This window comes from Nyctibius grandis, chromosome 11 (assembly GCF_013368605.1).
Source record: "Nyctibius grandis isolate bNycGra1 chromosome 11, bNycGra1.pri, whole genome shotgun sequence".
In the NCBI taxonomy this organism is placed as follows: Eukaryota; Metazoa; Chordata; class Aves; order Nyctibiiformes; family Nyctibiidae; genus Nyctibius; species Nyctibius grandis.
Genome location: NC_090668.1, coordinates 1,242,322 through 1,256,132, shown reverse-complemented (window position 1 = coordinate 1,256,132; position 13,811 = coordinate 1,242,322). Strand labels below are relative to the sequence as shown.

General features: G+C 58.7%; 1 protein-coding gene across 10 annotated transcripts in view; it reads right to left on the bottom strand.

Annotated features, from left to right (window-relative positions):
* HDAC7 (histone deacetylase 7) overlaps nt 1–13,811 on the bottom strand; it is a 79,966-nt gene that overhangs the window by 17,609 nt on the left and 48,546 nt on the right. Inside the window, exon 1 of one of the 10 annotated variants that reach the window (XM_068409779.1) lies at nt 12,285–12,305. The exons of 6 other annotated variants lie outside the window; for them this stretch is intronic. The gene's annotated coding sequence lies outside the window, so the exon portion shown is untranslated. Of the gene's footprint in view, nt 1–3,909; nt 4,119–6,268; nt 6,287–10,677; nt 10,929–12,284; nt 12,306–13,811 lie in introns of those variants that run through there. 3 more of the 10 variants (XM_068409776.1, XM_068409780.1, XM_068409782.1) reach the window with 3 other exon arrangements.

Below are 13,811 nucleotides of genomic sequence, written 5' to 3'. Positions count from 1 at the left end.
ACGTCCTCCGTGGGGCTGACAATCCATCCCAGCGCTACCCGAGAGGCTGCAGCGCTCGGTCCCGTCTCCTTGCAGCACGGTGCCAGTACCAGCGCGCTGGGAGGCCAAACCTGCCTCCCGCTCCAGAAACCTCCCAGCTCCGGCAATCCCCACAGGGCCTCGGCTCTTGCTAAACATCGGTGATTTTGAAGGATGCAAGCGATAAGCTGGGCTGTCACCTCCTGCTTCTCAGCTCACGTGTGTTCCCACCTCCCAGTGAGGAGGAGGAGGATGCCAGAGGGACGGGCGCTGGCCAAGCCCCTGGGGGATGCTCGGTGGGAGGAAGGCAGCGGCACGGTGTGCGTAGTGCTACCCGGCGTGACGGGCTGCTGGCAGCCAGACAAGGACAGACTGTAACGAGCAAACCTCAGGATGGGAAACGGGGACTTCTGAGAGCTCCCAGCCGAGCCGACTCCCCGCCACGTGACGCTGTCTATGTGCAGGGACTTGCTGAAGCTCAGCCATCCCTCGGTCCCTCCGGCCAAATGTCACCATCCTGCTGTATACCACCAAGGGGCAGGAGCTGGGAAATGCAGCAGGGCTGCCGGGGGACCACAGCCATCGGGCTCAGCGTTGAGCCACTGAGAAGGGCCACTTACAGGCAGAAGCATCGTTCGGAGGAGAAAGTGGGGGTATGAGGAGGAAGGGACCAGCCCACCAAGCCACAGCCCCCATCCTCGGAGCTGATGGCACCCAGAGAAGAGCTGTCCCAGCCTTCCTCTGCTGAGAACCCACAGCAGCAGCAGTCTTGTTCTCACCTCCCCATCAGCAGCATCCTCAGGCCTGATGCTGCCCCTCCACCACCTTCCTGGGGCAAAAAGGGGCGAGAAGGTCTTGGCGGCAGCAGCAGATGCAGGCGAGGGTACTACAGCCCTCCGGGGATGGAGGGGGAGGCACGGCCAGTGGCACACAGCCGAGGGGCAAGGCACTGGCGGGGTCTCTGGGAATCTCTCTACCTCATTTGTTTTAGTCTTTTTAAAAACAAACTCCGAAGCAGCAGCGGAAGAGGAGAAGTGGGAGGGAACGCGTGTGCTGGGGGAGAGGGAGGCCGGGCAGGCGAGCGGCCAGCAGCCAGAAAAACAACTCCTCACCGCTCACCCAGAGCCAGGAAAAAGGCTGTCGAGCATCCCCAGGGCCAAGAGGCACCGGAGCCAGGGCCGAGCCGGTGGCAGAGGCTGCGCAGACCCTCCTCCTCCTCCCACGAACCCCCAGCTCTGCACAGCGATGGCGCAGGGAGCACCCTGTTCACGCCGGGCCCTGCTCAGCTGGGGACGTTTTAGCAACATTTTCAGGAGGTGGGAGAGAGGGAGGATGGGATGAAAACAAGGCACCGCGGGAGCACGGACCGGCCTGAAGTGCCCCAGGGTGACACGGGCGTCCCAGCCTGCGCAGAGCCCCAACCTTACAGCTTTGCACCGGCCCGGGCTGAAGCCACAAAACTCAGGGCGCTTTTCCAGAGCTTAGAGACACGACGCTTCACATGCCGAGTGCCAGGACGGCGAGGGGCGAGGACTGGCCAGGGGCAGTGGCGCTGGGAGCGCAGCCCAGCCCCTGCGCAGGACCCTCGGCGCTGTCCCCACACTGGGACCCCTCCGGCACGTGGCACCTGCGTGTGGCAGCTCCCCAGGGATGCCCTGCGTCCCTCCTGCTCCAGCCCGGGCTCCAGCAGCTCCGGACCCCTTCGCAAAGCCCTTCCTGCCCTGGGAGCTGTTTGTTTCAGCCGTGACCTCCCGCTGCAGCTTGAATTCATTTGGGGTTTCATGCTGGGACCTCCGCCAAGAGTTACAGTAAACAACTCCCCTCCCCGGCAGCCTCCGATGCTCACACATGATTCAGGGGGCAGGCAGCCAGGCCCAGCAGCTCCTCCTCTTCCCCTCACCCGAGGAAGGCCAAAAGCACGGCCCCATAGCGGCTCCTGGGGGGTCTGCCCCCTTCTCCAACCCAGCCCACGTCCTACTGGTTCCTAATGGACCCTCGTAAGCCACCAGCACCACAACACGTGGCCACGGAGGGGCTGGGACTGGGGTGCACAGGCTGAAACCGGGATGCACGGGCTTGGACTGGGATGCTCCACCGGCCCTGTGCAGCCTCAGGGGGCCGAATCCATCATCCTCCTCACCCCCACGGCCAGGAGCGGGGCCGAGTGCCAGGGCAGGGAGAAGCGAGCTGGGAGCACCCACCCAGGGAAGAGGCGGAAGGTTTCTGGGACAGGCTCCTCTCCCGGCTGCCAACATTTTTGCAAATTATTTTTAGTTCACGAGAACGTTCGCATGGGAAGGCGAGCGCTGGGGGCAAGCGCATCTTCACACAAGTGCTGGGGCTGGCAGGGGCTCAGCAGTCCCCCGTGTCACCAGCAGCCCCCATGTCACCAGCAGCACGGTGGGACTGGCACAGCACCCGCAGGGCAAACAGCTTTGCAAATGCCCCTTTACACGGTGCCTCCTCCCTCTCCTCCCCGCTTCTGCTAAATAAATCATTAATTACAAAGCTGATCCGCTCAGCTCAAACAACCCAGGAGATATTTGTGGTGCGCAGCAAGGCAGCACCAGCCCCTCTCCTGGCCAGGGTGAAGGCAGCTGCAGGGATCACTTGCTGCCTCGTCCCCAGGCAGGTCACAGGGAGGAAAACACGCCGCGACACCAGCGTGCCGGGAGGAAGCCGAGGAGAACTGAGCACAGAGGAGACTACCCAGGGCTGGGAGCCCATCGCACGAACCACCCCGCATCTGGACCTTTCCTCCGCGGGAAGGGGAGATTGCAACACAGCACGAGGAGCTCCGGCGTGCCCTGGGAAAGCCTTTGGCGTGGTACGAGCATGAATGCAAGCTCTGTGCTCGACAACCCGGCGTGGGTTACCAGCATTTTCCAGGCTGAAGCGCTCCAAGAGCCCGCGCGCTTGCCGGCACGGTGGGCAGGGACCCGGGGCACGCGTGCCCACGGCCACGGGCGCCTCGCTTTGCCAACAGCCAAACGCCTCTCGGGCTCCTGTGAAACTTTTGGCCAGGGTGGAAGGTGGTGGCAGCACGTTTCCCAGGGGTAACCCGGCGGGTGCTGGTGTCACCGGCTCCCCAAAGGGAAAATCACTACTCATGCGGCTGCTCTCAGACAGACAGACACCCTCCCCAAAAAAGCATTTGCTTTGGCATTTCCTGATTTTTTTTGATTTTTTTTTTCCAAAGAGGCAAGCTCAGCCGTCAGCAAAGAGCTGCCCTTACATAAGAGGGAAATAAAGCAAGATGCAAACAAAGCAGGGCAAGCAGATGATCAAGGAGCAAACCAGCTACGCCTTCCCCTGCCTCCAGCCCGGTGATCCCACACGGCAAAGAGCTTTAAAGACAGGGGTTTTTTTAAAAAAAAAAAAACGTTTCCCATCTTATGTTGATTAGCTGTGAAAGGGTCAGAGTTCAGCCGGGTTGAAGAATGCGTGTGATTAAAAACATTCCTCTTTAATAAAAGGAAAAAGGTCTTCTCCAGAGCCACGCACAAGTAACAAAAATTAGCTGGAGGGGATTTGTTCAAATTAAAAACACTTAAATAAGAAACCACACGAAAAAAAGGACTATGTTGAAATAACATTAAGATCACAAAGCCAGAACTCGAGAAATAGGAAATCCCGGAGCCGGGGTACCTCGCGTAACCTCGCCCTGGCCCCCGGGCTGCACACACCAAGGTGCTAGGTTTTAATTACGGGACCAAATGCTACGCTCCCCTCAAAGACAAGCAAAAAAAATGACAAAACCAGCATCACCCCAGTATCTCTGTCTGGTTACACCAGGAGTGGGGACACAGGCGCTGCCGTCGGGTCTCGCAGCTCTCGGGGTACAGCGGGAACCCCAAGCCAGAGCTCCACGCACCCCCCTGCTCCCCCTACCTCCATCTGCTTGCGCGTCCCCGGGGGGCTTCCTCGCAGGACCCCGCAAAATCGCAGCGTTTGGGGCATTTTCCTCCTCCCTCGCCTCGGCGGGCGGCTGCCGGGGGAGCACGGGGCGGCTGCGGCGCAGCTCCGGGGATGGCAGCTCCGGGGAAAGCCCTGCGCCGCCGCAGCTGTCCCCGAGCGGAGAGGCCGTACGCAGCGTCCCGCGTGAGCCATAAGAGAACAGATGATGCTCAGGGAAGATGTAATGTTTGGAGCAGGCGGGTGCCAAATTCTGATAACTCTTTATGGAGCACGTTAACTGGGAGTTTCAAGGGCTTTATGAATTGGCCAGATGTGGGTGGATCCCTCTCCCCCCTACCAGACAGCAAATTCCTGCTCCAAAACAAGAAGAGGCTGATGCTTCTCTATGAAAAGCCCCCGAGAGTTTTTCCACATGGGTAAAACCATATTTTTCTACTCTGATTCTTGCAAACTTTCTTCTGCAGAAAGTTTCCAGAAAAAAAAAAACTTGAGACAGACGATGATTAAAGTTTGGCAAAGCCGCACGTGCATCGCAAACCCCCTTCCGCAACCAAAGTCATGAACCAGGATTAAAAGCAACACACCTGAAACCACCCAGGCTCCACACATCCACCTGCGAGCGAAGCGCATTATTTAGGTATTTCAAGCACATAAATCAGAAAAAAAAATCCCTGTTCGAGCCTGCAAACGAGATCCCCATCGGGCCTCGGGAAGCGGATCAGGGCGAGATACTTCCCCTGATTACTCTCGCCGGTTATTTGCGGCTCGTGACCTTTGAGTCAGACAATTTAATAGCCCTCCCTGGAATTTTCTCCCCACAAATGTGCTTAGTTACATTTTGAAACTCATGACTCCGGGACCCAAAAAATCTCGCTGTGCGCTGAGGCCAGCCTGCGCCACAGGCACACTGAGTAAAAAAAAGCTTTTTTACCTGGATCTGCTGCTATTTTTAACGCTCTGTGTTTCATCCCCCACCCCAGTATCAGCGTTCCTGTCCAGGTTCATCAGCGCTACGGGACTACGCTGGACGTTCCTGCAGCATCCGCACAGAGCAGAGGGCAGGACCCACTGCTCAAGGAAGAGGTTTAGTGAACAACTCAGGACTAAATAAAACAGTGATGGAAGCGGTCCAGCTGCACTCGCAGTGGAAATACGGGTGCCCGTGCGGTCGGTGGGGTGAGCAGGTCCACGCAGGTGTGCTGAGGTGCCCGTTTCGAGGCAGGTTTTCCACGTGCTCTCAAATCCACGGGTTCAGATCGGCCTCGGAAGCGTTCTGCTGGAGGGCAAAGCTGGTCAAGAGCATCCCAAGGTAAGTGTGCATCGTGCTACAGCACCCCAAAGCCTCAAACCTTAATACTGGACCTAAACTCCACTGCAGGTGGTACTTAAACCACCAAACAACTTTACAGCTCGCAGAGGAGCTGGAGCAACGTGCCAGGGGCTGAGCTCCCTGGATGCCGCCCCTCACCCAGGGATGAGTCTTTAAAGCCTTCAAAGCACCCAACTACGAACGCGCAGAGGCAAAACCCGGCGATCGGTTTCGAGTCTAAATTTGCCATCGTTTGGTCACAGGGACAGGTAGGCACTAAGCCCCAGGAGGAGCTGGGCACAGGCAGGATCACGTCACGGTTGTGGTTTCACAAACAGCTGCTTCTGATCCCAGTGGGAGCATCCCTGTCCCTGCCGGCTCCTCCTCTGTCCCAGCCCGACATACAGCACCACCAGCCGTGCCTACGCAGGCAGGTGTACACGTGCTTGTGCATGTCTAAAGCAAATAAGTAAATAAATAGTGTTTTTACTGGGTTATTTACAGAAGGACCGTGTCCCCACGCCACACAGTTTGAGAGTGGGCAGCACGAGGTGCAAGGTGGGACCAAAGAGCTCATCTCCTGCAACCGCAGCCAGGACGCAGGACTGGAGGGACAGCAAGTGGGCTCCATCCCCACCACGGCTCTGGCACAGCTGGAAACCTCTGGCAGTCATTTCCTGCCAGCAGTTGCATCCTCCCACCCGCACCGGTCATAAACCCCATCCCAAACAGCAGCACGAGGGCCTCGGGGGAGGATGCTGTGTGGAGGAGTGCGAGGTATCCCCAGGAAACCTCGCAACAACTGCCACTTCCTCCGAAACAGAGGGAGATTCATGACCAAAGGGCTCTGTCGAAGGAAAGCCAAGGTTGCCTGATGGTGCCTCGTGCTCCCCAGAACAGCGTAGGCAGCTTCTGCCCACGGAAACTCCTGAGATTCAGGAAAAGCCCTCCCCTCCCAGAAGGGAAACGTCCCCCATAGAGCAGCCCACCCCGCTGGATTCCTTCCCCTCTGACCACCCTCACCTGGCCGCACAGCATCACCTCCCTCCTCACAGCCAGCACAGATCTTCTTTGGAGAGAGGCTTTGACACCAGTTCTGCCAAGACGAGCTCCTCCAGGTCCCTGCTCTCCAAGCAGGGAGATGCCAACAGGGGCAGAGCCCCGCAGCAGCCCCGGGGACGCAGCCAAGCGCTCCCGGGAAGCCAGCGAGCACCCTCTGGGCGCAGGACGCCTCGTCCTCCCGCACCGGGTTTGATTACATCAGCACGAGAGGATGCGGCCGCCGTGCCAAGGGAAGCAGAGGAGAGATCAAACGATTATACAAACCTCTCCCCAGTTACCAGCCGCTCGCGTAAGCGGAGGAGAGCGTTCCCGACCGGTTTGCACAGCGCGTCGACAGGCTCCTCAGCACCTCTGCCCTGCACCACGCTGCTGCCCGCAGAGGGGTCCTCGCTGCTGTCACCCCCTGCACGCACGAACCCGCTGCTGGGAGCACCGGAGCACCTCGAGGGGTCGGCACGGGGCAACGCCTCCATCCCCTCGGCTCAAACCTCCAACCTGCTTCGCCTCGAAGGGTCACCGCTGCACGGGGGCTGCTGTCACCAGCGCTACAGCTCAACCTATTTATTTCTTTTTAATTGCTGTGTGCAACAGCAAGAGCCCAGCTTGACTCATAAGCCCTCGGGGAAAAGCTCAGGGCTCTGAAGCGGTGTCTTGCTTGATCTGGAAGTGCTGAGACAAAACGCCTGGACTCCCACAATACCCACTCTCAGCAAGTGACTACTCAAGGGGACCTGCCCATTAATTGGAGCCTCTCTGCGTGCTGCGGAGAAGGAAATCCCTTTGGCAAACGCTGGCTGAGGTCCAAGGCTGGGCTGGAAGGCAGATTCGGTCATGAAAAGAAAATAAAAAAAAAAAACAAAACAAACTCAAGCCCAATGCAGGGAGCAGAGGAACAAGGAGCTGGGAGGAACACGGGCAGCCCCAGCTCTGTGGGAATAAGGCGCATCCCAGGGAAAGAGGCACAAAAGAAATCCCCCGTGGGGATCCACCGACTGCTCACCCAAGCCTTGCTCCAGTGCTGACCATCAGGTGTTCGAGCAAGGAGGCTTCCACAGCTGGGGACACCCAGCTTTGCCCTGCGAGGCCAGGGGACAGCGCGTGGCGGTCCCCGAGCACCGCCTGCCCCATCAGCGTCCCCTCCAGCCCGCGCTGGAGATCACCAGCGCGCAGAGCCGAGACTCGGGTTTTAGGGCCTGAGCTATTTATGTCAGAGGAAGGAAGCCGCAACATTTTTCAGTTTCCTGCACAAATACGCTTCTGGTACCCTTCGCTGTGGGGTTGCCTGGCACTGCCTCCCATACCTGGGCACTAGGAAAGCCCGGCCTTGGGTTCAAAGTTGGCATCTGTGCGGCTGGGCAAGGCGCAGGCGTCAAATCCTTAACGCAGAGGAGGCTGAAATGCGCCTGGATCCAACAAGCCCTTCTGCCACACCATGGGGACGCCGGTGACAGCCGCCCTGGGGGTAAATCTGGGTTAGTGCTGGTGCACGCAAGCAGCTGGGGGAGATGCTGGGAAGAGATCCACGATGCTGAAACTGGGGAATGGCACCTGGGCTGGAAAAGCTACGAGAAACGGCACGGCCAAGTCATCAGGCAGCATTTCTGGGTCTCTGGGAGAGCCGGCGGTGAAGAAACGCAAGGAGGACCCAGCGTCCTACACGCAGCCGGAGCCTGCGAGGGGAAAAGCAAGAGTGAAGAGCAGGGAGAAACCTCGGAGGAGGAGGCAGGCCGGCTCCCAGCTGACTGCTGCAGAACGCGGGTGCCCCGAGGCAGTCAAAGCGGGGACGGAGGGTGCGGTGGGGTGTGTGCGCTCCTCGCTCATGTAGCAACACTGCCCAGGGTGTTTAACCCAGAAAGCAGGGTTAATCCTGCTGCTGAGCCGCTCAGGCACGGGGGGGGAAAAAGGAAAATAAACAAATCAACCAACCCCCGGCGAGCCCAGCGCAGCAGCGTTAACCTCAGACCCTGAGGAACTGCTGCACGTGTTGGGATTGGAGCCCTCGGCACCTCTCAAGGTCAGAGCTGGTGTCAACTCAGCAAAACCACGGCCCCATCCAGGACCCCAAAACTCACTTTATGATCAAACAAGCACCAGCACCTGGCTGGGTGCACGCTGTGGAGCTGAACCGGACCCAGCTCCCAACCAAAGGATGCTCAAGGCGCCTCTAACACAGCCCCACCTTTCCAAGGCCTCTGTAATACCTGCAAGGGACATTTCCCACCCCTCTGGCACACTCACCTACAGACGTCATCGTGTCCCTCCGACTCCTTGGGGGTCGAGGCGTCCGCAGAGCTCAGCCCCGCAACGCGGGCTGGGCCGATGGCACGGGGCGAGCGGCGCAGCGACTGCGGCGAGGGACGGCGGGAGCTCTCAGATCTCCTCTCCCGGCGGTTGCAAAGCCAGGCGCGGCCACGCACCACACCCCGGCAGTTCTCACGGGCAAGGACGAGCCTTGGCACAGCCCTCGGCTTGCTGGCAGCCAGCCCCATCAGGCTCATTAAATGCAATTAAGCCAGAGTGGGTATTTCCCCCCCTTCCGCCCAGCACCATCCCGCTTTGGGGGATATTGCTTTTAGACAAAATAAACAGGGAGGCTTTGCGTGGGCTCGGGCAGGTGGTTGGCACCCAGGCCCCGTGCAGCGGCAGGTGGAAACGCCAAGGTCTTTGTCGGGGAAGCAAAAGCCACAGCAGAGCAGAGAGGCCGGTCCACGATGCCGGCGCTGCTCCTGCTCCCATGCGTGCCCGCTCCAACTCCCTCCGCCGTGGCACCTGCCAGAGGGGAACACAAGACCCTCTCTGCTCTGCAAACATGCAATAAGACAGACCATAACGGAGCTTACACCCCAGCTTGCTCTTATTTTTTAAAAAATGGGGAAAAACTGCCTCAGCCTGAAGTGATATTTTCTTGCAGCAGCTCCTCCAGCATCATCTCCAAGCTGGTTTACAGGCGAATTGCTGCTCTGCTGCGTCCTCCACGCTCAGAGCCTCCCTACCACCACAAAACCACGGGAGGAGGAAGGAGACAACCGAACTGCCCACCTCCTCCTCCTTCCACGCCACCTCTCCTCCCTCGTGTACCCACCGCAGGGCAGCCAACGCCAACACACGCAACGGGACACACGTGGCCAACGCGTCAGGAAGGCTTAAACCACCAAGGACACGCAGGCGAGGTCGCTCCCCCAACCCCCCAGGGACCACCAGTACTTTTACAAGCCTGCAGATCATTCGTGTTTTTTGCTAATGCAAAGAGCTGGCTCCGATGGCGGCCAAGGCATTGCTCCATCACCCTGGCACTGCCAGACACCTCCTGTCAGCAGCGAAATCCGGGAGCTCCCGGTACTCCTGGCAGGTTACACGGGCTGGCCCCGACCCTGGGCTTTGTCAGAGATGTTCAGCAGGTCCAAAGCAGGGTATGGAGGGTGTCCCTGGGAATGGCATGTGATGGTACCACGCACGGCAGATGCTCTTCGAGGGGGACAAACCAGCCGTGCTGCATCCCGATCCACGTGGGACAAGCAAAGAAAAAAAAGCCAGGAGGGATCCTCAGAGCTTTCTGCTCCCCACTGGAAAAATCAGCAGCGCTGGTAAGTCTTGGGGCTGTCCCAGGACAGACCCAACGCCAGCACACGCGAGAGTTACATCTGGACCCTTCTGGCTGTCCAGGGGTGATCCCAGCTGAGCTGGGATCCAGTTCAGTGAGAGATGGGGTTTTCCCAGTTTGGCTGCTACCAGGAAGCGACAATGACCCCAGTAAAACTGGTAAAACTGTGCCATACAGTCAAACCCTCAGAGATGTGTCACAGGCAATTTCCCCAGCTCTGAACGACGGGAGAGGTGCGGCCGCACTCTGACCAAGACCTTTGCTTCGAGTGTTTGGGGTTTACTGGTGCTAAAGGGATTGAGCCAGAACAAATTAAGATCATTTCCCATCTTAATTAATTCTGCTTTCACTTCCTGGCACGAGGGAGCCCGGCCTCCTCCGGCACAGCGAGGAGCCTTGACTTTGCACAGCCACAGCAGTCAGAGCAGTCAGTGCAAAAACACAGGAAGGACTTTGCAGCTTTTCTTTGTCATCATCAGAGCCCTGTCCACAAGATAAAGAACTAAAAACATCCCCCAAAAAGCCAGAACCCCCTTTCATGGCCATATTTCTCCATCACAAAGCAAGAGGTGACCTTCCCCATTCCCTTTCCCCACTGCACACTTGTAATGCTTTCAGAGGCACCTGAAACCATCCTGGCCAAGGGGCCAGGGATTATCCTCCCACCCCCTGCAGCCCCCCCACGACACCTCCACACATCCATCCCCGCTGCGACACGGCGCTCAGGGCGTTTATAACATTAGGATCACACTTTGCTGTCCCAAAATACCTTCCGTTGAGCGCCAGCAACCTCAGGACAGCCTCACCCCACTGCTGGGAATAAGGGATGCGGAGGCAGCAGCATCTCCCCCGGCATCGCTGAGCACCACGAGTCCGGCCACGTCTGCGTGTCCACTAAAAGCCACGTTGTAGAAGCATCTCCTCCAACGGAGCTCCGAGCCCCTGCCTCGCACAGGAGGATGTGCCTGAGCCCGCCGGCTGCCAGCGAGGACACAGGACGAGACGCATGGCCACCGCCAAGACCGCGCAGAGGAGGGGAGACCTCGGGGATGTCTCAAACCAAGATGCATCAGCCCCTTGACCTGGGCGGAGTGGGACGGCGCTTCGAAAAGCAGTAATTGTGCTTATTGCACAACTGCCAGCGCGAAAAATCCTCTCCCCTCCCCACCCACCCCACATCCCTTTGAGGCAAAAAGGAAGAAGGCTGGAAACATCCTTCCTCTCCTCCGGACAATGCGATGGAAATAGCAAGGGAGGAGCGGCGGTGGAGGCAGCCCCGGCACGGCGAGGACGCGGTGCCTGGCCAGTGGCAAGGAGCTGCGTGCGGCTCCCGGCTTCCTGCCATTGTCCCAGCCGGGGGCTGAGCCCCGCGCAGCTGCACGCCCGGGACGGCAAAACCAGAGTGGCCCCTTTGCCCCAAAGGACCAGCCCCGAAATGCAAACCTGCTGTGCAGGAGGGGCGGCTGCAGGCACAGGCTCCACTGGCACCCGGGACCCCCAGGAACAACAGGCAGGTCTTGGCTTTAATCCCAAACCTGCTAGTAGCCACCACGGTGATCTCCGTGCGTGGTCCCACAGAGGGACTGGAAACCAGAGTCTTTGCAACAGGCGTGAACACCATGATAAAATCCACTGCTGAGACCGGTGGGATTTTCCACTGCATGGAAAAAAACAACCAACCAACAAGACAAGAGAAGGCACGTTCTCTGGACCCAGCCCGGAGGGTGAAACAAAGCCCCCAGGGAGCAAGTTCCACCCTAAATTCCTATTTTCTCCTCCAAATGGGAGGTGCATGTGTCCAGGCTCCTCCAGCACGCACGTCAGCAGCCAGCAAACCCTGCAAGGCCCAACGCAGGCCTGTCCTGGGGAGGAGAGCTGCTGACGGCAGCTCGGGCAGACGAGGGTGGCAGGAGGCCCCGGCCAGGGCAGAACCACTCCAAGTTATGAATCAGTCCCCAAACATGAAGTCGGTGCCAGTTTTGTTATTCACCTTCCGTTTTGGAGAGCTTTGCAGGTTATCGCTTGCAGCTCTTTTTCGTGATCAAGGTGGTGACAGAAACTGTTTTTCTTCAAAAAAAAAATATATACATAAAAAGTTTGAGATGCTTTTAAGACCTGAGCTGGGATTTCAGGACTGGCACCACCCAAACAAGCATCACTGAGTTGGCACCACAGCCGGACCCACCAACCCTCCAGCGCTCCCCACTGTTTCTGCAGCCTCAAAGGGCCACAGCAGGGAAAGAAACAGGAGGGAGAGAAGGAAGGACGATGCCACACATCCCCGCTCCTCCCCACCACCGCCCAGCCCTGCGACCCTGACACCCGCTGAGCCCAGCGGAGCGGGGAGACGAGCCCTGTGCCCACCGGCCTCTTTACCTGCCGAAAAGCGGGGCCAGGCACTCTTGAAGCCTGGGCTGCTCGCTGAGCTGCTGGCATCGCTCCCGGAGCGGCACCGCGAGCAGAGCTGCTCTGCTCCCTCAAGGTTCCCGAGTGCATTTCTGCCCCGCTGATGTGTTAAAAATAGAAAGCATCAGTATTATTGTCCTCCAAGCAAATATAGAAAGATTACATCCTCGCTGCTAGAAATCTGTGCAACAGAGACTCATTCTAACGCAGACACATAGGAAAGCTCTATTTCTGGAGCAAATAACTTGGGAAGCGAGCGCGACATCCTTAAGAGTATTCGTTATATTGACGCACTGCGGCATTAAACACCAGTGGTAAACTTGCCTTCCCCTCCTCTCCTCGCTTCCCTGGGGTTTGTTTTTTTTTTTTTTCAGGCTTTTACGCATCTGCCGCCGGCCGCCTGCCTGCGCTGGCCTCCGAGCAGGGCGCGCACGACACTCCCCCAGCAGAACACGCTGCCCCGGTGCTGCCCTCGCAGATGGGAAAGCGAGCGCGATCCAATTTGGGAGGGGTCTTGTCACCGTCCTCACTTAACGCTTTCCAGCTCTAAACGAGGCGTTGCTGCACGAAAGCTGCTGACACCGTCCCCACGGTGCGGGGAGAGGGGCTGCGCAGCGCAGGGAGCCGGAGGCAGCCGCACTCTCCGTCCCTGGTTCCCAACAGGCAAAAGCAGTTTCCAGGCTCCTTCTCCAAAAGCCATTCCCATGCTTCCCCCTAAAGGGAAAAGCCACCAGTGACCTCGGTGGCAGGAGACCTTCTGAGCGTCCCTGTCCCCCCTTCCCCGCTCCCGACCGTCATCCCTGCTGGCTCTGGAGGGAGGGGGGCCTCAGCCTGAACCTCATTCTTGGAAAGGGAAGGTTTCCACGCAAGCTCGGCCTTTCCATGAGCGTTTGTGCTAACGCACTGGACCGCTCCCACCCAGCTGGGACCAGGCTCTACGTCCAATTTCGTTTCTCAGAAAATCACACGAGAGATGAGAGGAATGTGCCGGGTCACTTCCAGCTCCAGGCGGGAACCCTGGCTTCTGCAAAAGCAGCCCTAGGAGAGAAAAAACCCATCGGCACGGGGATGTCTGTCCTTCCAGCAGCTCCCTGGAGAGGTGCCCAAGATGGAGACGCCCCACCAGCACCCACGTGGCACTTAGTGCCATGGTCTAGTTGACATGGTGGTGTCAGGGCAATGGTTGGATCCGGCACCATCCAACGCCAAGCCAGCTCTGCTGGCCACCGCGCTCCGGACCCGGCGGGCACCCAGACACCGACCCACACGTGGCACCGCGGGCATCACTTCGGGGATCGCCCAACTCCCAAACCAACCAGCCTCGGGGGTTGAGCGGTCACGCCACCACCATCCCCACCACACGACAAACGCCTCCCGCTCGTCACCACTGAGGCAGCGAGGCCGTAAATACGCTCCTGCAGCCGCAGCGAACAGACCGAGCGTAACTCACATCACCCCCCTCCTCTTCTCCCCAAAACAAAACACACACCCAGAAAC